Here is a 26,730-nt window from a genome sequence, read left to right on the forward strand (position 1 = left end):
CATAGATCCTTTCACTACATCCCCTTGTACGCTGAACTATATCACTAAATTAGATCACCCTAAATGTTGCACTACATCACTACACTTTATTTACACTGCAGCCTGTGCGGGAAATGGATCTTTTCAGATCCCTTTTCGCTGTCTCCACACTGCCCCCAGCTCAGTGGACAGAGTCTGCAGGCCCCTTATGCCCAGCTCCTTCCCACAGCCCACATCTTCTAGCCCCCTGGTGCCCAGCTCCTGCCTGCTCAATAGATACTGTAAGTGGAAATGTTACTCACAAAACACAGAGCTGCAGTCAGAGCAGACACACCATCTCCAAGCCGGCCGCATCCAGCGTTCCTTTCCCCCTACATCAAAGTATATGACACCCAGGCAGACGTGGCAGGGGGTCGTGGGTGCATGGAGTACAGGTACAGAGGATGTGGGTAGGGGGAGGCCAGAGCTGCTGCCAGGTGACAGGGTTTAAGGGAAGGATGGGAGCTGTTAGAAGGGAAGACGGGGGCGTCTCTAGTCATCGGAATAGGAGGGATCACTCAGGTTAGGGTGGAAAGTGGGCTGTACTGTGGCAGATGGAATGAAAAGGGCAGGCCTGATCCTGTAGAAGCTGTCCCCTAACAGAGCACACTGGGAGGACCCCTCTCCTTTCCTCAAGCCTAAACTGCCTTCACCTTCATTACAGGCCTGCAGTGACTGACTGGCTGGTTACCATACTCTGAGTCAATCAGACTCATTATTATTACTGTTAATGTCCGTAGCTGTGGGCCCTCTCAATGCCGTGAGCCCTGGTGCAATGCACTGACTGCACGACCAGTAGTTCCACCACTGATGTAGAGTATTATTGGCAGATCCATGCTTCTGGGAATCTGACAAGACGTTCCTGGAACAGTTGCTGAGAAACCCCTACATATCCCATCAGCCCTGGAAGTACATGGGAGATTAGATAAAAAGCTCATGCGGAGAGGCCTGCTTTCTCTTCTGACCACATATCTGCAAAGTCTAAGGACAAGAGAGCATGCAGTAGTTTGGAGAGATTTCTTATGTGTACCACAATGGTTGCATGCACTCAGTGGCAGTCAGTATGTCAACATTAACAATGTCAAAATTCACAATGTCGATATTTATGATGTTTATTTGTTTAAAATGTCAATCAACATTGCCAAAATGTCGACATTAGCATAAGGGTAAGGTTTAGGATTGGGGTTTAGGGTTAGGTTTAGGCTTATGATCAGGGGTTGGGTATAGACTGTCCTGAAAAGCACAGCATCTACATTCTGACCATGTTGGAATTTCATTGGTCTCGACAAATTATAAATTATTCAATATCGACATTATGAACAGTTTCATGTTGACCTACTGGATGTGACATGATGAATGTCGATCAAATATACGGAACCATGTTGCACTGACTGCATTGTTATTATCATTTATTACTTGTCATATACCTGCCTTTATTTATTTTTTCCAATCTACTTTGTTTGAATTAATACAACATGTTGGTTGTCCTTGGTTGTATTTTTTTGGAATCATTACTTTTATTTTCACTTTGTGTCCTTGCAGGGGTTTTCCAAGGCCCACCACTGACTGATGAATTCATATTTGCTTCTTACTGTATGTAAAGCTAAACCAAGACAGACCTAGGAGGAGGCACTACAGATTCCAAGAGTAAATTAATCTAACGTTATCATATTACACCCACTGGGTACAATCTGTGCAGCACTTACGCACATGAACAAAACAACACTTCTGAATGAGCTTTCAATGGGTTAATTAGTCACACTGTGAACTGCTAATGGTTTTACATGGAATGAAGCTATTCAAACAATGATGTTGGTTTTTAAGATTAATAGAATTTAACTAAGTAACCAGACTTGCCGAATTGTGTGTAGTGAATATTTTTCTAGATAAATAAGATTGATCAGCACCTGAGAAATGAAAATCTGTGAAAGAGCAAAACTTAAAGCAAAAATAAAAAAAACTGTGTAAGTATTGACATTCTGTTGACTAGTCCAACTGTACATCCAAAACTATACTTCAACGATGCATGAGTAATCGAACAGGATATAATTAGAGATGAGCGGGTTTGGTTCGTCGAGATCTGAACCCCCCCAAACTTCACCTACTTTACACGGTTCCGAGGCAGCCTCGGATCTTCCCACCTTGCTCGGTTAACCAGAACGTCATCATCCCGCTGTCGGATTCTCGCGAGATTCGTATTCTATATAAAGAGCCGCACGTCGTCGCCATTTTCACTCGTGCATTGGAGATTGAACAGAGAGGACGTGGCTACGTTCTCTGCCTGAAAAGCTCCATATCTGTGCTCAGTGTGCTGCAAATATCTGTGCTCAGTGTGCTGCAAATATCCGTGCTCAGTGTGCTGCAAATATCTACGTTCTCTGCCTGAAAAGCTCCTTATCTGTGCTCAGTGTGCTGCAAATATCTGTGCTCAGTGTGCTGCATTTTGGTGACCAACAGTATATAGTTGTACACAGTGACGTAACTAGAAATTTTTCTCCCCCAAGCCAAAAAATTATTCGGGCCCCCCCCAACCCCCCTCATGCTCCATAATTGAGAGCAAGAAAGGGATAAATATGCGCGCGCCTTCGGCGCGCGCGGCAAAAAAATGGGCGTGATTTCGTTGGAATGGGCGTGGTTTCGCATAAAGGGGCGTGGCATTGTAGGAAAAGACTACCTTATACCCCAGTTTTGCAACCTGCACGCCCATACGTTGGCCACCACAGGAAAGAAAAATAATCCTGATTCATGCCCCTTACATTATTTGTCATTTTTCCTCCTTATAGTAATGCCCAGTATACATTATGCCACATACTGCAATGGCCCTTAGACATTATGCCGCACACAATAATGCACATGACACAATATGCACACACTGTAATGCCCCCGACACATTATGCCACACACCGTAATGCCTGTGACACGTTATGCCACACACCGTAATGCCTGTGACACATTATGACAGGAATCGCAATGCCCATTATACATTATGCTACACACTGCAATGCCCGATACATTATAGCACATACAATGTCTGTGACACATTATGACACACACCGCAATGTCCGTGATACATTATGCCAGACACTGCAATGCCCGATACATTATAGCACATACAATGCCTGTGACACATTATGCCACACACTGCAATGACCTTGAGACATTATACCACAATGCCCGTGATATAGTATACCATACACCGTAATGCCTGTGACACATACCGCAATGCCCTGCCCGTTATACCCTATGCCACACACCGCAATGCCAGTTATGTATTATGCCACACTGCAATGACCCTGAGACATTATACCACATACCACAATGCCCGTGATATAGTATACCACACACCGTAATGCCTGACACATTATGACACACACCGCAATGTCCGTGATACATTATGCCACACACTGCAATGACCCTGAGACATTATACCACATATCACAATGCCCGCGATATAGTATACCATACACCGTAATGCCTGTGACACATTATGACACACACCGCAATGTCCGTGATACATTATGCCACACACCGTAATGCCCATTACACATTAAGTCCTACAGTAAGGCTTCTAATTACTTTTCAATTACCTGCTCGTTGTCAGGGGTTTCATGCACTGGGTGTCATGCTCGTTGCCAGGGGTTTCATGCTCTTGGTTCCATGCACAGTGCCAGGGGTTTTCATGCTCAGGGTGTCATGCTCGTTGCCAGGGGTTTCATGCACTGGGTGTCATGCTCGTTGCCAGGTGTTTCATGCACTGGGTGTCATGCTCGTTGCCAGGTGTTTCATGCACTGGGTGTCATGCTCGTTGCTAGGAGGTAGTCCTTGTTGCTAGGGCTGTGCTCCCAGTGCCACATATGTCCCCAGTGCCAGATATTCCCCCACGGTGCCAGGTACTCACATGCCCCAGTGCCAAATAACCCCCCCCCCCATGTGCAAGGTACACATATACCCCCCCAGTGCCACATATGCCCCCAGTGCCATATAATCCCCCCCAGTGCCATATATTCCCCCAGTGCCAGATATTCCCCCCCAGTGCCATATATGCCCCCAGTGCCAGATATTCCCCCCCAGTGCCATATATGCCCCCAGTGTCAGATATTCCCCCCCCAGTGCCATATATGCCCCAGTGCCAGATATCCCCCCCCCCCTTCCCCCCGCGCCGCTGCTGCTGCTTTTTGGAGGGACACGGAGGGCACAGCTCGCCTCTCCTGTGTCCCTCCTGCTGCATCATCTCCGGCGGCCGCGGGTCTAATAGGGGGAAGTGCCGGTTTGTGAGCCAATTAGAGCTCACGGACGGCACTTCCCCCTATTAGACCCGCGGCCGCCGGAGATGATGCAGGACTGGGACACAGGGAGGCGCGCTGTGCCCTCCGTGTCCCTCCAACAAGCGGCGGAGGGAAGGAGACCGCAGACAGACATGCGGACGCTCGTCCGCATGTCAGTCTGCTGTAAATCAGTGGCGCCCCCGCAGCCCCTCGCCCCCAAGCCACCGCGAGGGCTGCGGGGGCAGTAGTTACGCCACTGGTTGTACAGTACAGTAGGCCATTGCTGTATCTTGCAGCTCTGTGTCACTGCAAGTATCCATTCCATATCTTTGCTGCATTTTGGTGAGCAGTATATATAGTAGTACAGTGCAGCATTTTGGTGACCAACAGTATATAGTTGTGCAGTACAGTAGGCCATTGCTGTATCTTGCAGCTCCGTGTCACTTCAAGTATCCATATCTGTGCTGCATTATTGTGAGCAGTATATAGTAGTACAGTGCAGCATTGTGGTGACAAGTATACTACAGTACAATAGTCCAGTGCTGTTCTCGCTGCTCCGTGTCAGTTCTCCGTAGTATCATCAGTGCTCAGTAAAATCAGTGCTCAGTATAATCAGTGATTGATCAGTATAATCAGTTCTCAGTATAATAAGTGCGCTGTTAGACGTGCGCCCGTTTTCCGCCATTAGTGCATTGGGATTTAGACAATTGATGAAGTTATTGTGTCCCCAGTACAAAATCCCATCTAGATTCCACTTCACAAGGCAGGCTAGCGAGATTTCACCAATTAATATCAGTGATTTATAATTAATTATTAATTACAGTGATCTTGCCAAATGATTCCTGTGATTTTGTCATTTTCTTCCAGTGATTTGGACCAATAATACCATTGATTAGAACGAATAATTCCTGTGATTTTGTAATTTTCTTCCAGTGATTTGGACCAATATTACCATTGATTAGAACAAATAATTCCTGTGACATTGAGGTGTTTGTGTCGCTTAGCTTAGCCATCCAGCGACCACAGTGCACCTCTTTTTTTCTTTTCTTTGCATCATGTGCTGTTTGGGGACTATTTTTTTAAGTGCCATCCTGTCTGACACTTCCGTATATGTCCAGTGGTACTGCCATTTGATATAATTCCCGACATTACTGCCATATAATTCCAGTGATTTTGTCATTTTCTTCCAGTGATTTGGACCAATAATACCATTGATTAGAACGAATAATTCCAGTGATTTTGTCATTTTCTTCCAGTGATTTGGACCAATATTACCATTGATTAGAACGAATAATTCCTGTGATATTGAGGTGTTTGTGTCGCTTAGCTTAGCCGTCCAGCGACCACAGTGCACCTCTTTTTTTCTTTTCTTTGCATCATGTGCTGTTTGGGGACTATTTTTTTAAGTGCCATGCTGTCTGACACTTCCGTATATGTCCAGTGGTACTGCCATTTGATATAATTCCCGACATTACTGCCATATAATTCCAGTGATTTTGTCATTTTCTTCCAGTGATTTGGACCAATAATACCATTGATTAGAACGAATAATTCCAGTGATTTTGTCATTTTCTTCCAGTGATTTGGACCAATAATACCATTGATTAGAACGAATAATTCCTGTGATATTGAGGTGTTTGTGTCGCTTAGCTTAGCTGTCCAGCGACCACAGTGCACCTCTTTTTCTCTTTTCTTTGCATCATGTGCTGTTTGGGGACAATTTTTTTAAGTGCCATCCTGTCTGACACTGCAGTGCCACTCCTAGATGGGCCAGGTGTTTGTGCCGCCCTCTTGGGTCGCTTAGCTTAGTCATCCAGCGACCTCGGTGCAAATTTTAGGATTAAAAATAATATTGTGAGGTGTGAGGTGTTCAGAATAGACTGGAAATGAGTGGAAATTATGGTTATTGAGGTTAATAATACTATAGGATCAAAATTACCCCCAAATTCTATGATTTAAGCTGTTTTTGAGGGGGTTTTGAAAAAAAACACCCGAATCCAAAACACACCCGAATCCGACAAAAAAATTTCAGGGAGGTTTTGCCAAAACGCGTACGAATCCAAAACACGGCCGCGGAACCGAATCCAAAACCCGAAAAATTTCCGGTGCACATCTCTAAATATAATGGTTTATTAACTACATCAGCACTCACCAAGGAGCTGATTCAGAGGTGGGTGCTATATAAATTTACAGACTTTTTTTTTTCTAGGCATGGGCCGGAGTCATAGTACACATGTCTAGCAATGGTGCTGTAGCTCTGGTCACAGTGCCCTGGTTGCTCCAGCCTGGTTGACAGGCTGCGGCCATTTGGCAGCAGGGAAGGGCAGCGAAGGGGAATGTTTGACAAAACAAAGGCGTCAGAAACATTTTGTAAGCATGTCGAGGCCAGTGTCTCCATCTTCTGATGCAGTTTTACTGGCCTCTGCAGCAGAGTTGAGTAACATTATGGGTACCTAGGTGGCCAATGTCTGCCTAATGGTGATCTTTGGATGCAGCAATGGATTATAGAAGTCAACAGTGGTTGTTTTTTTATTAGATGCCTCCTGCAGCTTTTTCATAATAGCGCACAGTCAATGTATTATTCCACAACTGCGTAATAGTCCAAGGGAACAATAGTGGCAGTCAACTTCTGGATTTAAAATTACCACAATTCTAAGTCTATTAAATATTTTTGTCCAAAGAAGCACTCAAGTGCTATCTGTCTGATCCCCAACATATCTTTATTTCAGAATCCTCTATTTGTATCCCCACAGGTACAGTACTGTATGTAATTAATTTCTCATGCTGCAAATTCTACTCTGCATGTCCATCTCATGCATATCACCTGTGTTTAAAACTATGAAAAGTCATCTCCATCTAGCAAGCTACAAATTCTAGCCTACATTTCTCCCGCAGGCAAACTCATGTATGTTTTCAAAGTTTGTGATGAAATTACTTGCTTGTAATTGGTATTACTTGTGTGGTGGTGTTGTTCAGTGAATCATAGTTTTTGTCACCATCTGTATTGGTCTGTGTCACTGAATGCCTATCTGCAGTTTCATCTTGGATATCATCTCGCCACGTCAAACTTAATATTTCCAAACAGAATTAATTATATTTCCACCAGCCAATAGAGGTTACTGTACCAACCTGATATCTCTATCACAGTTGATAACTGTACAAGCATCCCTACCCTACAAGCTTGCTGCCTAGGCGTCATCTTTGACTCTGAAATAGCCTTTGTACCTCGCATTCACTCTGTCTCCAAATCATGTTACATACATCTAAAAAAACATTTCCAAAATACGACCATGTCTTACACAAGACACTACAAAAACTCTAATCCATGCACTAATTTTGTCTCCTAACTGGTCTTACCAAAAACAGTCTGCCACCACTACAATTCCTTTTGATTGCAGCTGCATGGCTACTCTTCCACACTAAACATTTATTGTCTCCTGATCTGCTATGCCAGTTCCAAAACAAGGTGATGGATTTTAGAAAGGCTGACTTTGTAAAAATGGGGAAGTGTGTTAAGGTCCATACACACTTAACGATAAAATGAGCGACGTCGCTCATTTTCCCCCTCCTTGAGCGACGTCGCTCATTTTATCGTTAAGTGTGTATGCCGCCAGCGACGACCGATGCGCGGCCCCGCGGGTCGGCAACGATCGTCGCTGTCGGTAGGGCATGCATGAAGGATGTGGACTGTCGTCCACGACCTTCATGCAGGGCTGGCGGGGGCGTGACGTCACTGAGCGATATGAGCGGTCATATCGCTCAGTGCGTACAGGCGGCCGCCGACCGGCCGGCCCGGGAGGGGGAAACGTTAGACGATGTCGCTCACAGAGCGACATCGTCTAATGTGTATGGGCCTTTAGTGATCCATTGGCAGATTGGAGGAGCTTGAAAGGTGTGCAGGAGAGGTGGTAAAAATGTAAAAGTGCAATTCAAAATGCAACAAACAGACCTTTGTATCAAAAGGGTTAAGAAATATCTGGAAAAAAGTCGGTGTTTTTTTTTTTTTTTTTTTTAAAGATGGCCTTTAGGAAATATAAGCAGACTCAAAATAATACTGACAAAGAGGTGTATCTTGCCAGATGGAAGGAGGCAAAGAAGGTAATCAGATGTGCGAAGGCAAAAGCTGAGAAGAAAATGGCCCAGTCGATAGGTAAATGGGGTAAAAAAATAAATAAATATTTAAGTGAAAGCAGAAAGTAAAATTGAGGAATGAGAGTTTGATTGCAATAGCAGATCATCTAAATGATTATTTTTGCACAGTATGCACTACAGAAGGAAGGGGCCACAGTTAAGTTGTAAGGCAGATTAAAGTAAATTTACAAAAAAGAAGGTTCCTAACAGGACTCTCAAAACTGATAGTGGAAAAATCTATCTGGCCAGATGGGATACATCCAAGAATATTAAAAGAGCTTAAACATGTGCTGGTAGCAGCTTTAATATAATTATTCAGCCAGTCACTAGCTACAAGGAGCAATTCCAGGGTACTGGAAGAGTAAATGTAGCACAACTGCACAAAAGTGGAAGCAAGGAAGAGGCAAGTAACTACAGACTAATAAGCCTCACATCAGTAATAGGGAAAGTAATAGGAACACTATTAAAAGAAAGAGTTGTGGGATATCTTAAATGCAGCAATTTACAAGGGTACTATAATGGAAACCACTGTGGAGGAAAGGGATTTAGGAGTCAGTATTTCAAGGTAGGCAAGCAGTGTAATACAGCAATGAGAAAGTCAAGTCAGATGCTTGTTTGCCTAGGGAAAGGAATCAGTAGCAGGAAAAAAAGTAGTAATAATGCCACTGTATATAGGTCATTGTTATGGCCTCATCTGGAATACTGTGCTCTATTCTGGAGACCATATCTCCAGAAGGATATAACTACTTTAGAGAGCATACAAAGGAGGGCAACTAAAATGGTGCATGCTCTATATCACAAAACTACCCGAAAAGACAAAAATTTCTTAACATATCTATTTTGGAGCAGAGAAGGAAAATGGAGACATAACAGAAACTATCAAACATATCAAGGCTTTTAAAAAGGCACAGGAGGGAAGCATTCTTTAAAGGAAGAGTAGTATTAGAGAACACAAGGACATGCTCTGAAACCGGAGGGTGTTAGGTTCAGGGGAAATTTAAGGAAAAATTACTTCATGGGAAGGTTAGTGGATAAGTGGAATAGCCTCCCATTAGATGTGGTAGAGACTAAGACAGTAGAGCAATTTAAACATGTTTGGGATAGGCATATGAATATCCTTACAAAAAACTAAGGATTAAATAGGGTTGAGATTACCCAAAGGTTAAAAACAAAGGGCAGACTAGATAAACCAAGATGCTCTTATCTGCCATCAAATCTTATGTTTCTATGTTGAGGATATATATTGTAACTGGTCTATGAATTTGTGGTGATAGAGGATGCATGGGTCTATATTAATAGCAAGGCTGCTACTATGGACTGATTCTCACTCCCTCTGGAGTCTAATTGTTAGAACTTCAGTGCAGATGTTTTATTTGCAAATAATTTGTATTGGGCCTTCATTACATGTCTTTCTCATAATTCTTTCTGATAATTCTAAGATAATTCTAGCTGGGACTACATGTAACCATAGCTTTAAAGCAGTTTCTTAGCAGACCTCTGTGGCACAATGGATTTGTTTACAAAGTAAAATGGCAACAGCAGTCCGGTTTAGTGAGAATGCTCTAGTCCAGTGGTTCCCAAACTATCTTGCATCATGGCACCCTAAAGTTTCAGCATTTTTTCATGGCACTGCTAGGTCAAAAATGTCTTATTGAGAAAAATTCAACAAATACTATTAAACTACGTAAATTGTCACCCTTACCTGTCACCCTTAGGTTTAGTTAGGTAGTGCTGGCCAGGGCTGCACTTTTTGTCAACATATTTTATGAATGGCAGCCACTAGCACAGTTTTGCCTAATGCACTGACCATAAATAATTTAATTTTGCAAATCACCACCAATCAGTGGCACTCCTACATGTGACTTGCGGCATCCTAGAGTGCCATGGCAACCAGTTTGGGAGCCGCTGCTCCAGTCATAGGCAAGGCTACTAGTCCAGCCACAAAAGCAGTCTTGGTCAGCACCACTCCTACAATTCTACCACACACACACACACACACACACACACACACACACACACACACACCAAGCAAAAACTTTTGGGTGGAAAATGTGAGAGAACAGATGGGATGATGGCTACATCCTGCTGCATCTTCTGAAGCTAAAACATGAATAACTGACATCATTCAACAGGTACTGTACTCAAGGAGAGTACTTGCTCTACTCATCACTGAAATGCCCTATTTTCACAGAAGACAGCTTCCCATTGATTGAGAACATCTTTGCCACAGCACCTGCCATCCTTGGCCTCTATTACTCCAGGTAGTGGTGAAAACTGAGAAGAATGTTGGTCCACTTTGCTGATTGGAAACTTGGTATTAGAGTCATAACAGAAGTAATATAAGGGGCTAAAAAAATAAAGTATGCATTGGATGTCAGTTAATGTCCTAATGTACAAATGTTCCTAGTCATTTATGGAAAAAACCTGCTTCTAAAGGTTATGATGTGCCCACATCTGAGAGTCCCGCTGTTATTAGACAGAGTTTTGTACCTTATGCAGAGCAATTCCTTTCATGGTCAGAATGAGGCTCAGAGCTCCCTGGAAAACCATCTTCTGACTCTTCTGAGTTCTTTCCAACCTTTAAAGACAGAAAAAGTGCTCTTAAAGTTTGATATCATAAGTTTGACACCACAGGATTGATTAATTTAGCCTCATTGTATTTGTCACAAAGGCTGACAGAGCAATTTGTTTTTGCATACATTTTCATGAACTAAAGAGCACTATATATCCTCTAGCCTTCTGTGGACATCCTAGGTCTCATTTTTAAACACTAAGACCCCCCAGAAATGCTTTGTATCACAAAATCTTTGTTAGAAGTTTATAAAACTTATTCAAACTTTGTTTTCTTACTCAAATGATTTGCAGTTTGGAAACACCAGAAAGCTCCCCAGTGTACTCGAAATGGAGAACCCAAATAACCAAGATATGATTAACACTTGTTTGACTATGTGAATGCTTGTTGTTACCTTGGAAATGTACTATTCTGTTTCTGATTAGGATGGAGATTTATAGCTCAGTTCACACAGAACGAGGAAGCTTTTCTGTTTTTGGCAACATCTCCAACCTGAAATTCTGAAAGCCAATTATCACATGGAATTCTATGTTTCTGCTTATATTTTGTTATTCCTTTACCCTTGAGACATTCATGTACTATACACTGCTGATGCTGTTTTAAAAGTGCTTGTATTTTGATCCTTGTTTATAAAGCACTTATCTTGAGTGAAAGGAATGTACCATGGACCAAATAATACTATACTACTATGCACTATGCTGTAAGGTACAGTACAGCAATGTGGTGCTCTGACACTTTTTCGGTATAACACAGTATGCTACTTTACTCTTTTTAAGTGTACATGAAAATGAATTGGTAACCATGTGTTAAAGAATATTGATGTCTCATAGTCAAATGCTTATATAAGTGATACTGTGTCTATTTTGTAGGGTTTGTGCGGAGTCAGTGAAGGTTTCTTCTTATAGTATACACACACATGGGCAGTACATAATAAGCAATGGAGAATACACATGGTATTAGTCGTCAATCATGGGAATGAAGGGTATATTATATAGGAGTACACTGGGAAGGAGGTCATACAAACTCTTAATATGAAAGCAGGGCTTTCGTTCATTATGTTCATCCCTTGCACTGTCCTTGCTTCAGTGCTGGCTCTTTTTTCCAAGCCTAGTGAATCTGACTTTGTGTGCTCATCCTTAATTTAGACCTGAATTGCTTTACTCTCCCTGTTACTCACATCCACTTCCCTTTTAAAATTACAAGGGGATATGTATCAAGCCTTGGAGTTACATTACAGAAGTTACCCAAAGCAGCCAATCAAAAGGAAAATGCACATACGGCAGACAGTATCCACAAAAACATGTCACATGAGCAGAGCACAGACAGTCATATAAAGATAAAAAGATGAACAAACCAACACTCACAAATATATATAAACAATTATCTATATGCATAAAAGTGAAAGTATGTATGAATGTTTGTTCTTCATAGGCTCCTAGACGGCTTGATGGATACCCTTCATTATCCAATTTAAAATACTGGCAGGATTTTTTTTTCCACTGATTATTTCTTTTGAATGTATTTTGCTACAAATGCAGACAGTAGATCTTTGTAAGGAGTGTCAGAATCAAGTTTGGTGCATGGAAGCTGGAAGAGACGTTGAACAGTAGGAGATCGGAGTAGGAGATTATGAACCAGGCCAACAGTACTGGAGGAAGCCCAATAGAGTGCCATGCATGATGGAACACTGGAAGCGATTGGGATCATAACAACAGAAACTTCACCCATTAAAGTTGGTTATATATTTCTGAAATCTGGACATTTGTGTTTTCCATAATGCGAACAACTCTACCAGCAGCAAGTTGATCAAACCCAAATACACTGGAAGAATCCAAGTTAAATCTGGCATTGCAAGGTCTGAAAACTACAGTGCATCACCCTCCTGTTGCTGTCTGAAGATTGCTTCCCCTGTGGATGAGCCATTTGTATTAAAGCTAAAATTCCGCAACGCCAGAGAAATAAAAATCCACATTGGAATTTGGATCCACATAATTAGGCTGGACTTAAATGAATAAATATTGTCTAGTACCTACAGCTCATTTACAATCCTCATGTTTTTACAGAAGTGAAACTTGTCAACCTTGTCTGTCCAGCCGTGCTGCTTCCCATACACAGACACTTCATATCGCAGACACTTTGCTAAGCTATGTATTTCTGCCTGTAAATTCTCCATCTTGCTAGAATGTACATTTGATATACAGACAGAGGGAGAGTGACCGCTGTTCTCAGCAATATTGTAGTGCACACAATATTCTGAAAAAAAGTGTATACTCAGCGCTATATGTACACTGTATTTAGTTAAACTATAGTGTGCAGTCTGTCATATAGAATAATTGACTCAGTAGAACTAAAAAGATACGTATAAATGAATTCTTTATCCAATATCATTAAAAATGACACATTTCAAACAAGCAAGCAGCATATATTAGCAACAAATAATTAATAAGTATTAATAATAATTAATATAGCATACAATATGGTGAACTTTCTTTGTTATAATACTGTATAAAATTGAAATACACTGGCGTCCCAGTGTTTAATAAAATGTCCCGCAAGGAATAATCACAGCCTTATAATGGTGAGCTTTTGTATAAATTGGTGTATAGTTACCCATGTGCTGGTTCCTGAGAATTTAAATGAACAGGGTCCGTTTGAATATCTGTGCACATATAAGGGTATGTATTTAGTTGAGCTGATTAAAACTGGTTTAGAAACTGCCGTGTAATAACTCCGGCTGTACTCCGGGCAATTGGAGAATCTTGATAGCCTGTATATAAGACTCCAAAGAACTCGCTTCCTCGTCACGGGTGTTAGACCTCACTGCGGAGGCCAGCAGCAATCACTCAGTGCGGGTGAACGGAGTCCCGGATGTCTACAGCACAACACAGAAATCAATGTCAGTGCTCCAGCTGAGAGCCGCCGGCTGAAGCGCCCGGCGTTTACCAGGCCGTGATGGATTAAGGCTGTGGGAAGCCGTATGCAGGATCAATCAGCAGGTATAGCCGAACAACTGGACATAGAAAGTGGGCGTCAACGCGTTTCGTCTCCTTGGCAACCGGAGACTTCATGGTAGCCTGGTAGCTTCTTGTACAGATATCAGGGCGGATTTAAACTAATTATATATATATATATATATATATATATATATATATAAAAAGATGCCAGTGAGCCCGTCACACCTCACACCAACGATAATTTGCTGAGGTGCCATCCAGATGAGATCAAAGGATATCACAATAGAGGCAATTGCAATGGTAGCGGCACTCAAGCAGACTGGTGACAAGAAGTTACTGAAGTTTATTGCGCCAACATGTTTCGGGGACAGCACCCTGTCCTCAGGGCTAGACAAACTGAGTGCGCTAAAAAAAACCACATTTATACATGACAAGAACAGAAATTAGTGCAAACCATACTCACCTGCTCCATGGCGCGACCACCCGCCAGCATGTTCAGCCACACTTCCGCGTTACCTTACCGTGACGTCATGGCGCGCCGCATCGCAGGCGAGTTACCATGGAGACCAGCAAAACAAAACATTGTTGTTCACGGAAGCTGACTGTGAAATAAACATATTGAAAAAGGTAAAAAACACATATACACATACAATAACTGAATTATGAGGCTATGTAATGCTGACAGAGGGACCAGGACATTATTTGCAGCCATCTTTAAAGCTGTATTTTAAGCTTGTGAGGTTGTGGTTGTGTGACGGAGGGTCTCGGGAGAATCATAACAGATAATACCAGCTGACCCACTTTGGATATGTCGAATATCAATTCTGAAATAGAGGCAGCATTGGAATTAATACACAGAGATGCTCGAGAACGTCTCAGCTTTTCTGACGTGGAGGCGAAGGCTATATTGGTTGAAAGAATGCTTGAGGATGAACCGGTCAAGAGCTGTAATGATGAATTGTATAGGATGTGGCTCAAGATGAAGCAAAGGGAGTGTGATTATATGTATCACGGAATATCATTGTCGGACTGCTACCGTAGTAACCTGATACCCCGTGGCTTCAGGATACGCAACTCACCGACGATAGGTCATTAAAATACTCAATTCTGTCGTCGGTGGGTTGCTATCCTTAACAAATGTTCTATGGACCTTTCCTCTGACACCCAAACTGATTGGATCAGTAAATTAAGCGACCAAATGGAACAGTATCGTCAAGACCTGATGCGCTTTAAAAAGGACAAATTAAGTAAAGTACAGAGGGATTATGAACAATGACAAGTTTACCCTTGGCTTGGGAGAACTCGGACGATTCAGGAGCAGAAACCCCATAATCGTCAACAGCAATGGTGCCGATGTAGAGAAAAACAACAGGGTACTAGTACCTCGGCCAGTGACTCTGAATATATTTCTACTGTGACTACTTCACAGGAAAGTATGTATTGAGAAAAAAGAAAGACTGTGTTGGGGCACACTTGAAATATAGAAATTATTAATACTTAACTTTTAATTTCATGTAACATAAAAAATATATACACAGAATCCACACAAAAAATTGTCACAAATGGGAATAGTTAGAATTATAATGTAGAATTATAATGTAGATCAATTCTAAGTACCTCCTGTTACAGGAAGTCTCCTGGTATGGACTAATTTGCTACGTGGTAGATCCAAGGACGGAAGAAAATATATATTTTTTTAATATAACGAAAGGAGATGGTAAAGGTCAAAGTTAAATAGTAATGCATATAGGTAGATAAATTACAAGAAAGAAAAGAAATGGTAGAGGTCAAAGGTTGCTCCAACACTTCTGCTGTTTGTTAACGAATACGGAGTTATATTTACAGCTCCTGATATTCCCTAGAGGTCTCCCATCTGGGTACTAATCAGGCTTATCACTGCTTAGCTTCCAAGATCAGATGAGATCGGGCGTAATCGGTGAAATATGGCAGTAATTTACCTGATGTGGAACAAATGAGAGAGTGTGGTTATTGACATGTACCTAAATTAGAGTACTTCTGCTGTCCAGTTAATAGCACAGGTTCTCTGATACTTTAGGCATTGCAGAGAATATAGGGGGTCATTCTGACCCGATTTCACGCTGCAGTTTTTCGCAGCGCAGCAATCAGGTCAGAACTGCGCATGCACCGGCGCCACAGTGCGCCCGTCCCTGATTGACAGGCAGAGGAAGTCGATGGGTGGGAGGGGGTGAAACGGTGGCGTTTGGCAGCCATTTTGTGGGTGCGGTCCGGCCAACGCAGGCGTGGCCGGACCATGCGGGGAGTGGCCCGCAGTGGCTGCGTGACATCACACGCAGCCAAGGCAGGCCGGGGAGCGAAGAGTAGCTCCTGGCCAGCACGCTAAAGCTGCGCTGGCCGGGAGCTACTCTTGAAGTGCAAAGGCATCGCCGCTGTGCGATGCCTTTGCACTCCTGCGAGGGGGGGGGCCCGCACTGACATGCGGGGCAGACTAGCCCTGTGCTGGGCGTCCCCCCGCATGTCAGAGTTCATGATCGTAACTGTGCTAAATTTAGCACAGCTACGATCAACTCGGAATGACCCCCATAGTCTGGCATCTGGATGAGAGAGTACAGAATTTGGATAGAGGCATGAAGAATAGGATAAGGGCTCCACCCTCTGCTGTTTACTGTCATATAAAATTATAGCGGACAATAAATGAGAGGGGTGGGCTGATCTTACCTATTGAATTGAGATTTTTAGATTTAGTACAAGAGAGTATAGTAATAGGTACAATCAACAGTTACTAATTAATTAAAGCAAAGATGCTGAGGGTGGTAACATGTCTAATAATTAGCTATTAACGTTGAGTAAAGGTATAACATGCTGGCATGTTGATTTAAAGAACGTTCAATGGCACAAACAGAAAGAATGGTGACAGACTAGTTTAGGGCATTTAGAAGACAAATGGCCAAGAATAGCAAGAAGTCACAGTATTAGATTACAGTTTGCGAGTTACTCACAAATTATTGCAAAATTGCTGAAAGTGGTCACATGTCTAATAATCAGCTATTGATATTACATAAAGATACATCAGGCTGACATGCTAAGTCTGAAAGCATTCAATAGCAACAACCTGGAAATGTCTTTCTAAAGTGCTGACAGGCTGAATTTCAGAGCATTTCAATAGTGCAATATCCAAACAACAAAACCAGATAGACCTTCTATCTCAAAACATGGTCTTAAAAAGTATTGGATCACCGCAGCATTGGAGTAGGAATAATTGAGAAGTCCCAATGGACAAGCCACCCCCGGTGAAAAAGCTATTTGTGCACAGCAGAGCTGAACTGTGCACGGTTCAGCCCACATCCTGCTATCTCCTTGTATCATATATGTCCATGTCACTGATTTGGAATATCGCACCTTAACTAAAGGCTTGACCTTTGACCCCACTTGCAACCCTGATCCACTTGAATGGAAAGTTGATGTCTACTGTTTACACAGGACATTAAAAAAGAAGGAACATTTCAATAATAAACCTCAGAAGTCCTCTTCATCTGCCATCCCCTCACAATTGAGACGCATTGCACCCCCCCCCCCTCACAGTTTGATCCTCCCAGTTTAACTGCGTCTATCTGCACCTTTTCATGCATGGTGGAATTGGAGGGTAATCAGGGGGTGCCAGACCCAATCCATTTCAATATGACGAAACAAGAGATGTCTTCCCTTAAAGAATTATCACTTAGGATGGACATTGTGATCCTCTAAGCAGACAAGGGGTGATCCATAGTGATCCAGGACTTAGAGGCTTATGTGGGGGAATGTGTACGTGAATTAAGTGATGTCAATGTTTACAAGCAACTTAGTAAAGATCCTACGAAAGAGTATAAAAAGGAGTTCAATCTGTTATTAACAGATGCCAGAGATCAGCGTATAATTTCTCTAGAAGTTAGTAAGTCCCTTATGGTTGATTTTCCTAAAGCACCACTGTTCTATACGGTACCCAAGGTGCATAAAACCTTGGTGGACCCTCCTGGCCGACCAATAGTGTCGGCCAGAGGGTCTCTTTTTCATCCTATATCAGTTTATTTAGATGCTTATTTAAACCCTTGCATACAGGTTCTACCGTCTTATCTTAAAGACACAACATCGACTTCCGGTTCCGGCTGCTATGTGACCGGCAGCGTGAGGAGAGAGCTCCATGCTGCCCGCCAGCAACTGTACCTTTTACAAGACGTTTAGCCCCCAGCCACCCCTGCAACTATCTCCTCCTTAGCGCCAAGTGCCTGGTCCACTGTATGGAGCGGTATCTGACGCCCGCAATGCCCAACAACCACAGCCAAAAGAAAGAGAAGCGCCGCACTGAGTCCAAAATGGTGCCCGACACCGGAGCTCCGCTCAAAGCCCTCCCTTCCTCACTCACTTCAGCCCTGCAGCACCTGGTAGATGCAACATCCACAACTCCTCCCCAGGTCAGTGCACCCCCAGGAGAGCAGATCCTATTTACCCCAGCGACACCTGTCACATATAATGATATGGTGGGGGCAATACGCATTGCTATGGGTCCCCTTCTGCAAGCCCAGATGGCAGATATAAGTAAACAAATAGCCCAACTTTCTCATAGAGTTCTACAAACAGAACAACGTACTGGTGATTATTTCATGATGTATCTGTGCTCAAGCAGGACGTGCAGCATGTCACTAAATCACATCACCAGATTTGGAATAAACTAGATGACCTTGAAAATTGGTCACGCAGCTCAAATCCCCATGTAATTGGCCTCCCAGAAACCCTCAAAGACACCGCATTGTACACCTTTTTGCGTGTCACCTTACCGGAACTTCTTGATATATCTGACGCCTGCAGTGATATGGTGATCGAGAGGGCACACAGGCTAGGAGCTCAGAAAATACATGATGGCCCAGAGTGGTGCTTTTTAAATGTCTTAACTTTTTACATAAGAAGGTGATCTGGAGAGCCTCTCGTAAAATACGCAACATTACATGGGACTCCCACAAGATTCTGATATGTCAGGATTATTTAGCAAATCTTTATAAGGCACGGAGAGCCTTTTCTCACCTTTGCTCTCCACTCATACAACATAACAGAAAATTCTCACTGTTATATCCTGCACGACATCGAATCTACACTGGCACATCCTTTGCTGACTTTCTCTCTGTTGCTGATGTCGAGGCCTTTTTAAAAGAAGAGGATGGTGCTGCCTGCGTTTCTGATGACAATGAAGATATATGACGTGACATTTATTCTTATATTTAATACACGTTTCCCCTGCCTATACCTGGATATTCGGGAATTATGTGCTACGTTAAGCCGGGCTGTGTTTTTGCTCTCAGTTTCACTCGTTACGAATAGAGATGTGCACCGGAAATTTTTAGGGTTTTGTGTTTTGGATTTGGATTCGGTTCCGTGGCCGTGTTTTGGATTCGGACACGTTTTGGCAAAACGTCCCTGAAAATTTTTTGTCGGATTCGGGTGCTTTTTTTTTTACAAAAAACCCTCAAAAACAGCCTAAATCATAGAATTTGGGGGTCATTTTGATCCCATAGTATTATTAACCTCAATAACCATAATTTCCACTCATTTCCAGTCTATTCTGAACACCTCACAATGGCCCTCATTCCGAGTTGTTCGCTCGGTATTTTTCATCGCATCGCAGTGAAAATCCGCTTAGTACGCATGCGCAATGTTCGCACTGCGACTGCGCCAAGTAACTTTACTATGAAGATAGTATTTTTACTCACGGCTTTTTCTTCGCTCCGGCGATCGTAATGTGATTGACAGGAAATGGGTGTTACTGGGTGGAAACACGGCGTTTCAGGGGCGTGTGGCTGAAAACGCTACCGTTTCCGGAAAAAACGCAGGAGTGGCCGGGGAAACGGTGGGAGTGCCTGGGCGAACGCTGGGTGTGTTTGTGACGTCAACCAGGAACGACAAGCACTGAACTGATCGCACAGGCAGAGTAAGTCTGGAGCTACTCTGAAACTGCTAAGTAGTTAGTAATCGCAATATTGCGAATACATCGGTCGCAATTTTAAGAAGCTAAGATTCACTCCCAGTAGGCGGCGGCTTAGCGTGTGTAACTCTGCTAAATTCGCCTTGCGACCGATCAACTCGGAATGAGGGCCAATATTATTTTTAGTCGTAAAATTTGCACCGAGGTCGCTGGATGACTAAGCTAAGCGACCCAAGTGGGCGGCACAAACACCTGGCCCATCTAGGAGTGGCACTGCAGTGTCAGACAGGATGGCACTTAAAAGAATTGGCCCCAAACAGCACATGATGCAAAGATAAATAAATAAAAAAGAGGTGCTAGATGGAATTGTCCTTGGGCCCTCCCACCCACCCTTATGTTGTATAAGCAGGACATGCACACTTTAACAAACCCATCATTTCAGCCACAGGGTCTGCCACACGACTGTGGCTGAAATGACTGGTTGGTTTGGGCCCCCACCAAAAAAAGAAGCAATCAATCTCTCCTTGCTCAAACTGGCTCTGCAGAGGCAAGATGTCCACCTCATCATCATCCTCCGATTCCTCACCCCTTTCACTGTGTACATCCTCCTATCCACAGAGTATTAATTCGTCACCACTGGAATCCACCATCACAGGTCCCTGTGTACTTTCTGGAGGCAATTGCTGGTAAATGTCTCCACGGTGGAATTGATTATAATTAATTTTGATGAACATCATCTTCTCCACATTTTCTGGAAGTAACCTTGTACGCCGATCGCTGACAAGGTGACAGGCTGCACTAAACACTCTTTCGGAGTACACACTGGAGGGGGGGGGGGCAACTCAGGTAAAATAAAGCCAGCTTGTGCAAGGGCCTCCAAATTGCCTCTTTTTCCTGCCAGTATGCATATGGACTGTCTGACGTGCCTACTTGGATGCTGTCTCTCATATAATCCTCCACCATTCTTTCAATGGTGACAGAATCATATGCAGTTACAGTAGACAACATGTCAGTAATCATTGGCAGGTCCTTCAGTCCGGACCAGATGTCAGTTTTCGCTCCTGACTGCCCTGGATCACCGCCAGCGGGTGGTTTTGGAAATCTGATCCTTTTCCTGGCAGCTCCAGTGGCGGTAGAAAATGAAGGAGGAGCTGTTGGCGGGTCACGATCCGCTTGACTTGACAAGTGTCTCACCAGCAGGTCTTTGAACATGTGCAGACTTGTGTCTGCCGGAAAGAGAGATACAACGTAGGCTTTAAACCTAGGATCGAGCACGGTGGCCAAAATGTAGTGCTCTGATTTCAACAGATTGACCACCCGTGAATCCTGGTTAAGCGAATTAAGGGCTCCATCCACAAGTCCCACATGCCTAGCAGAATCGCTCCATTTTAGCTCCTCCTTCAATCTCTTCAGCTGCTTCTGCAAAAGCCTGATGAGGGGAATGACCTGACTCTGGCTGGCAGTGTCTGAACTGACTTCACGTGTGGCAAGTTCAAAGGGTTGCAGAACCTTGCACAATGTTGAAATCATTCTCCACTGCGCTTGAGTCAAGTGCATTCCCCCTCCTTTGCCTATATCGTAGGCAGATGTATAGGCTTGAATGGCCTGTTGCTGCTCGTCGATCCTCTGAAGCATATAGAGGGTTGAATTCCACCTCGTTACCACCTCTTGCTTCAGCTGATGGCGGGGCAGGTTCAGGAGTGTTTGCTGGTGCTCCAGTCTTCGGCACGCGGTGGCTGAATGCCGAAAGTGGCCCGCAATTCTTCGGGCCACCGACAGCATCTCTTGCACGCCCCTGTCGTTTTTTTAAAAATTCTGCACCACCAAAATCATTGTATGTGCAAAACATGGGACGTGCTGGAATTTGCCCACATGTAATGCACGCACAATATTGGTGGCGTTGTCCGATGTCACAAATCCCCAGGAGAGTCCAATTGGGGTAAGCCAATCTGCGATGATGTTCCTCAGTTTCCGTAAGAGGTTGTCAGCTGTGTGCCTCTTAAGGAAAGCGGTGATACAAAGCGTAGCCTGCCTAGGAATGAGTTGGCGTTTGTGAGATACTGCTACTGGTGTCGCCACTGCTGTTGTTGCTGTGGGAGGCAATACATCTAGTCCTGAGTCTGCCCTGCTCCACTTGTCCACATGTCCGTGGTTAAGTGGACATTGGGTACAACTGCATTTTTTAGGACACTGGTGACTCTTTTTCTGACGTCTGTGTACATTCTCGGTATCGCCTGCCTAGAGAAGTGGAACCTAGATGGCATTTGGTACCAGGGACACACTACCTCAAGAAATTCTCTAAGTCCCTGTGAACTAACGCCGGATACCGGACGCACGTCTAACACCACCACAGCTGCCAAGGCCTGAGTTATCCGCTTTGCAACAGGATGACTGCTGTGATATTTCATCTTCCTCGCAAAGGACTGTTGGCCAGTCAGTTGCTTACTGGAAGTAGTACAAGTGGTCTTCCGACTTCCCCTGTGGGATGACGATCGACTCCCAGCAGCAACAACAGCAGCGCCAGCAGCAGTAGGCGTTACGCTCAAGGATCCATCGGAGGAATCCCAGTCAGGAGAGGACTCGTCAGACTTGCCAGTGACATGGCCTGCAGGACTATTGGCTTTCCTGTCTAATGGGCCCTACACATATGGTGATGAGCCGCCGAGGTGCCCGACGGCCGATACGGCCGACGGGCGACCCGGCGGCGGGGGGGCAGTGACGGGGGGAGTGAAGTTTCTTCACTCCCCCCGTCACCCGGCTCCATAGACGTGCAGGCAAATATGGACGAGATCGTCCATATTGGCCTGCATGCACAGCCGACGGGGGACCAGCGATGAACGAGCGCGGGGCCGCGCATCGTTCATCGCTGGAGCCTCCACACTGAAAGATATGAACGAGTTCTCGTTCATTTATGAACGAGATCGTTCATATCTTTCAAAAAATCGGCATGTGTGTAGGGCCTATAAGGAGGAAATTGACACTGAGGGAGTTGGTGGTGTGGTTTGCACTGGGAGCTTGGGTACAAGAGGAAGAAGGGATTTAGTTGTCAGTGGACTGCTTCCGCTGTCACTCAAAGTTTTTGAACTTGTCAATGACTTCTGATGAATGCGCTCCAGGTGACGTATAAGGGAGGATGTTCCTAGGTGGTTAACGTCCTTACCCCTACTTATTACAGTTTGACAAAGGCAATACACGGATTGACACCTGTTGTCCGCATTTCTGTTAAAATAATTCCACACCGAAGAGGTGATTTTTTTCGTATTTTGACCAGGCATGTCAATGGCCATATTCATTCCATGGACAACAGGTGTCTCCCCGGGTGCCTGACTTAAACAAACCACCTCACCATCAGAATCCTCCTTGTCAATTTCCTCCTCAGCGCCAGCAACACCCATATCCTCATCCTGGTGTACTTCAACAGTGACATCTTCAATTTGACTATCAGGAACTGGACTGTGGGTGCTCCTTCCAGCACTTGTAGGGCGTCCAGTTTTGGGAAGGTCAGGCATCGCAACCAACACAATTGGACTCTCCTTGGGGATTTGTGATTTAGAAGAACGCACAGTTCTTTGCTGGGCTTTTGCCAGCTTAACTTTTTTCATTTTTCTAGCGGGAGGATCAGGGCCGGATTAACAATGGGGCGGGTGGAGCTGCAGCTCCAGGCCCTCCCATGAATATATGCCCAGAACTAGCAGCAGACTGGGCCGGGTGCTTGGATTGGTATTCTGCCAGTTAAGTGGTATTTGATGCGGACGGATGCTGCTTCATTCATTTGCAGCATTTAACCAATATATCAGCTCAGCTGCAGCTACAATACGTTCCGTACATATACACCACTGCTGTGTGGAGCAGGCAGCCCTGTATTAATTGGCAATGAACCCGACAGTCACCAGGGGGCGATGTAGAGCTTTTTTTTATAAGTTGAAAATGAAAGTAAACTAAGCGCCGGCACACTTTTGCCATGATCCGCGCTGGCGCCTGTCACCCGCCCACTATATTTCTGCCAGCACCTTGAGCTGAGGGGGTTGTCTGGCTCTGCTTTGCTGCAGGGGTCTCCATGACCCATCTCCTCTCCTCCTCCACTAGCCTGCAACATCTAAGGACACTGCTCCTATTATCCCCTGCATATGGAACAAAGCAAAGGTAAGCAGATTCACTCCCCGTTTTCCATTTTTTCCCCTTTCTGTGCCAACCCCTCTACCCTTTTCCAGCATCTGCTGTACCCTCTGCATTTTGCCTGAATATGCTGCCAGCCCCCTGCCATTTTCCTGCCTAGGTCAGCCTCTCTGTCATTGTCCTGCCTATGCTAGCCCCTCTGCCCTTCTCCTGCCAATGCTAGCCCCTCGTTCTTTACCTGACTATGCCAGCCCCTCTGCCCTTTTCGTGCATATGCCAGCCTTTCTGTCCTCTTTGTTGCATGTTCCAGACTCCATGCCCTTCTAATAGCATCCATATCTGTACCCATCCTTTTATGTGCCATCCTGTTGTTCTGTCTGTACCAGCCAATATGAATTTACCCAGTCTGCACTGCTAGCCTCTATGCTGGTCCCCTTCTGCACCAGCCTCTCTCTGCCCCTCACTATCTCTGCCCACCTTTCTACCCTTCTACTGACTATGCCAGCCACTGCCAGTCCTTGTTTGTGCCAGCATTTCTGTTGTATCTGTGCCAGCTTTTCTGTTTTTTTTTTTTTATTGTGCCAGCCTTTACGTATGCTCTTCACATGTCTGTGGCAGCCATTCTGCTCTTCTCCTATCTGTACCTGCCACTCTGCCTTTCCCATCTGTACCTGCCGCTCTGCCTATCCCATCTGTGCCAGCCTTTCTGCAGTTTCCTTGTCTGCACCAGACTCTCTGCCCTTCCCATCTGCGTCAGCCTCTCTGCCCTTCTGCATCAGCCTTTCTTCCCCTCCCATCTGCGCCAGCCTCCCTGACTTTCCTGCCTGCGCCAGCCTCTCTGACTTTCCCGTCTGCGCCAGCCTCTCTGACTTTCCCGCCTGTGCCAGCCTCTCTGACTTTTCCGTATGCGCCAGCCTCTCTTACTCTCCCATCTGCACCAGCCTCTCTGACTTTCCCGTCTGCATCAGGCTCTCTGACTTTCCCACCTGTGTCAGCCACTCTGCCCTTCCCATCTGTCTCAGCTGCTCTCCCCTTACCCTCTCTGTGCAAGTCTGTCTGCCCTTCTCGTCTGTGCCAGTCTCTCTGCCCTTCCCATCTGTGCCAGTCTTTCTGCTCTTCCCATCTGTGCCAGTCTCTCTGCCCTTCCCTTCGGCATCAGTCTCTCTGCCCTTCCCATCTGTGCCAGCCTCTCTGCCCTTCCCATCGGCATCAGTCTCTCTGCCCTACCCACCTGTGCCAGTCTCTCTGCCCTTCCTGTCGGTGTCAGTCTCTCTGCCCTACCCATCTGCATCTCTTTGCCCTTTTCATCTGTACCAGCCTCTCTGCACTTCCCATCTGTGTCACCACACATTTCTCTTCTGTGCCCTCATACTTTTTCTCTTGTCCTGCACCTTCTTCCTAACTTACCTTTGGCTTTCTCTCACGCTGAAGTCAAAGGGAATCTTGCTAGTGGCGGATCACAAGCAAAGTGGATGAATGGAACAACAATCGTGTGCAAGACTACATAACTGAACTTGATGATGGCAGGTAAGCACAATCTTATTTTTTTCTGTAGCCTTTCTTGAGCAACAGAAGCATGTGAAAAGTAAATTTTTAATCTAAGAGTTCGATTCAGTGAACTTGCCCCAGTGAATTTTAGCGAGCAAGTGCTATATGCCGCACTTATGGTAGCTCTGGACTCGCTGATTTTTGTTTCAGCGACTCCAGGGCAAGATCAGGCCGTGAGAGGGGCGAGTTTGGTCACAGTTGCAAGTGTTTCTATGTGGTTGCTATATTAACTCACACACACACACCTTATTGTAATTGAAATGGCCACTAAGAGCTACTGGGCAGGATAAAAAAATGCTTTATTATAAAAAACAAAACACTTTTTCTTTTGTGAATTATATGTAAAAAAACAACAACTTTTTTTCTTTCTTTGTGAATCTGCTACTGAAAGCTCAAGCCCAGGCTTTCAGTACAGTGTGCATGCGTTATCCAACAAACCCAGGTCAACTATACCTAGAGGGGACCTGGACTGGACAACAAAGAAGTAAGAATACTCTTACCACTTCGTGCCAGTATCACCAAGGAGCTAAGTGTCGCACAGCCGTCATGCCGTATTTTCATTGGTAGATTACAGCAATAAACTGTTTCTAAGTGGTGTTAGAAAATATGTACTAGGAAGGCCATTAACCAACCATGGTTAATAATCATTGATGGTTAACCACCGATGGTTGATGGTTTTGCCATTGCAGAGCAGGCAGCAGGTTTTTTTTTTTTTTTTCCTGACTGGTGTAGGAGCATGGAACTTAGTTCTGGACCCTTGTTGTGCCACTAATCCCAGCCCTCTTTTTCTGTCCACTTTCAGGCCTGTCCCTAATGGGCGACCCTAACGGGGGGTAGTCAGCAGGTTTGGGTGGGGGTATATACGATATATAGATAGTACCTACCTCCCCGTAAAGACCACACCCCCACAGCACTGGTCACGCCCTCAACATCATTAGTCACAATGCCACAGTGCTGGTCACACCCCCTGTTGTGGCACACAGAATAGGCCCTTCAGAAATATCAGCTCCAGGCCTATAATGACCTTAATCTGGCACAGGGGAGGATGAGTGCTTCCATCCTCATGTGAAGCTGACCCACTAGCCATGAACATAGGCCAGGGCCTCAGCCGTTCCTTGCCACTCCATGTCGTAAATGGCATATTGGCAAGTTTACGCTTCTCCTCAGATGCTTTTAATTTAGATTTTTAGGTCATTT

At 44.6% G+C, this 26,730-nt stretch overlaps 1 long non-coding RNA gene and 2 pseudogenes across 1 annotated transcript in view; 1 reads left to right on the forward strand and 2 right to left on the reverse strand.

Annotated features, from left to right (window-relative positions):
* Nucleotides 1-12,489: 12,489 nt before the first annotated feature.
* Nucleotides 12,490-14,472, reverse strand: LOC135032456 (cytochrome c oxidase assembly protein COX18, mitochondrial-like; annotated as a pseudogene).
* Nucleotides 14,473-15,776: 1,304 nt separating this feature from the next.
* LOC134933709 (5S ribosomal RNA) lies at nt 15,777-15,895 on the reverse strand (annotated as a pseudogene).
* Nucleotides 15,896-23,838: 7,943 nt separating this feature from the next.
* Nucleotides 23,839-26,730, forward strand: part of LOC134918003 (uncharacterized) — a 65,673-nt gene continuing 62,781 nt past the window's right edge. The window contains exons 1-2 of the long non-coding RNA XR_010177436.1: nt 23,839-24,012; nt 25,417-25,512. This is a non-coding gene — a long non-coding RNA (uncharacterized LOC134918003). The remainder of the gene's footprint in view (nt 24,013-25,416; nt 25,513-26,730) is intronic.

The sequence above is a fragment of the Pseudophryne corroboree genome, chromosome 1, assembly GCF_028390025.1.
Source record: "Pseudophryne corroboree isolate aPseCor3 chromosome 1, aPseCor3.hap2, whole genome shotgun sequence".
Lineage (NCBI taxonomy): Eukaryota > Metazoa > Chordata > Amphibia > Anura > Myobatrachidae > Pseudophryne > Pseudophryne corroboree.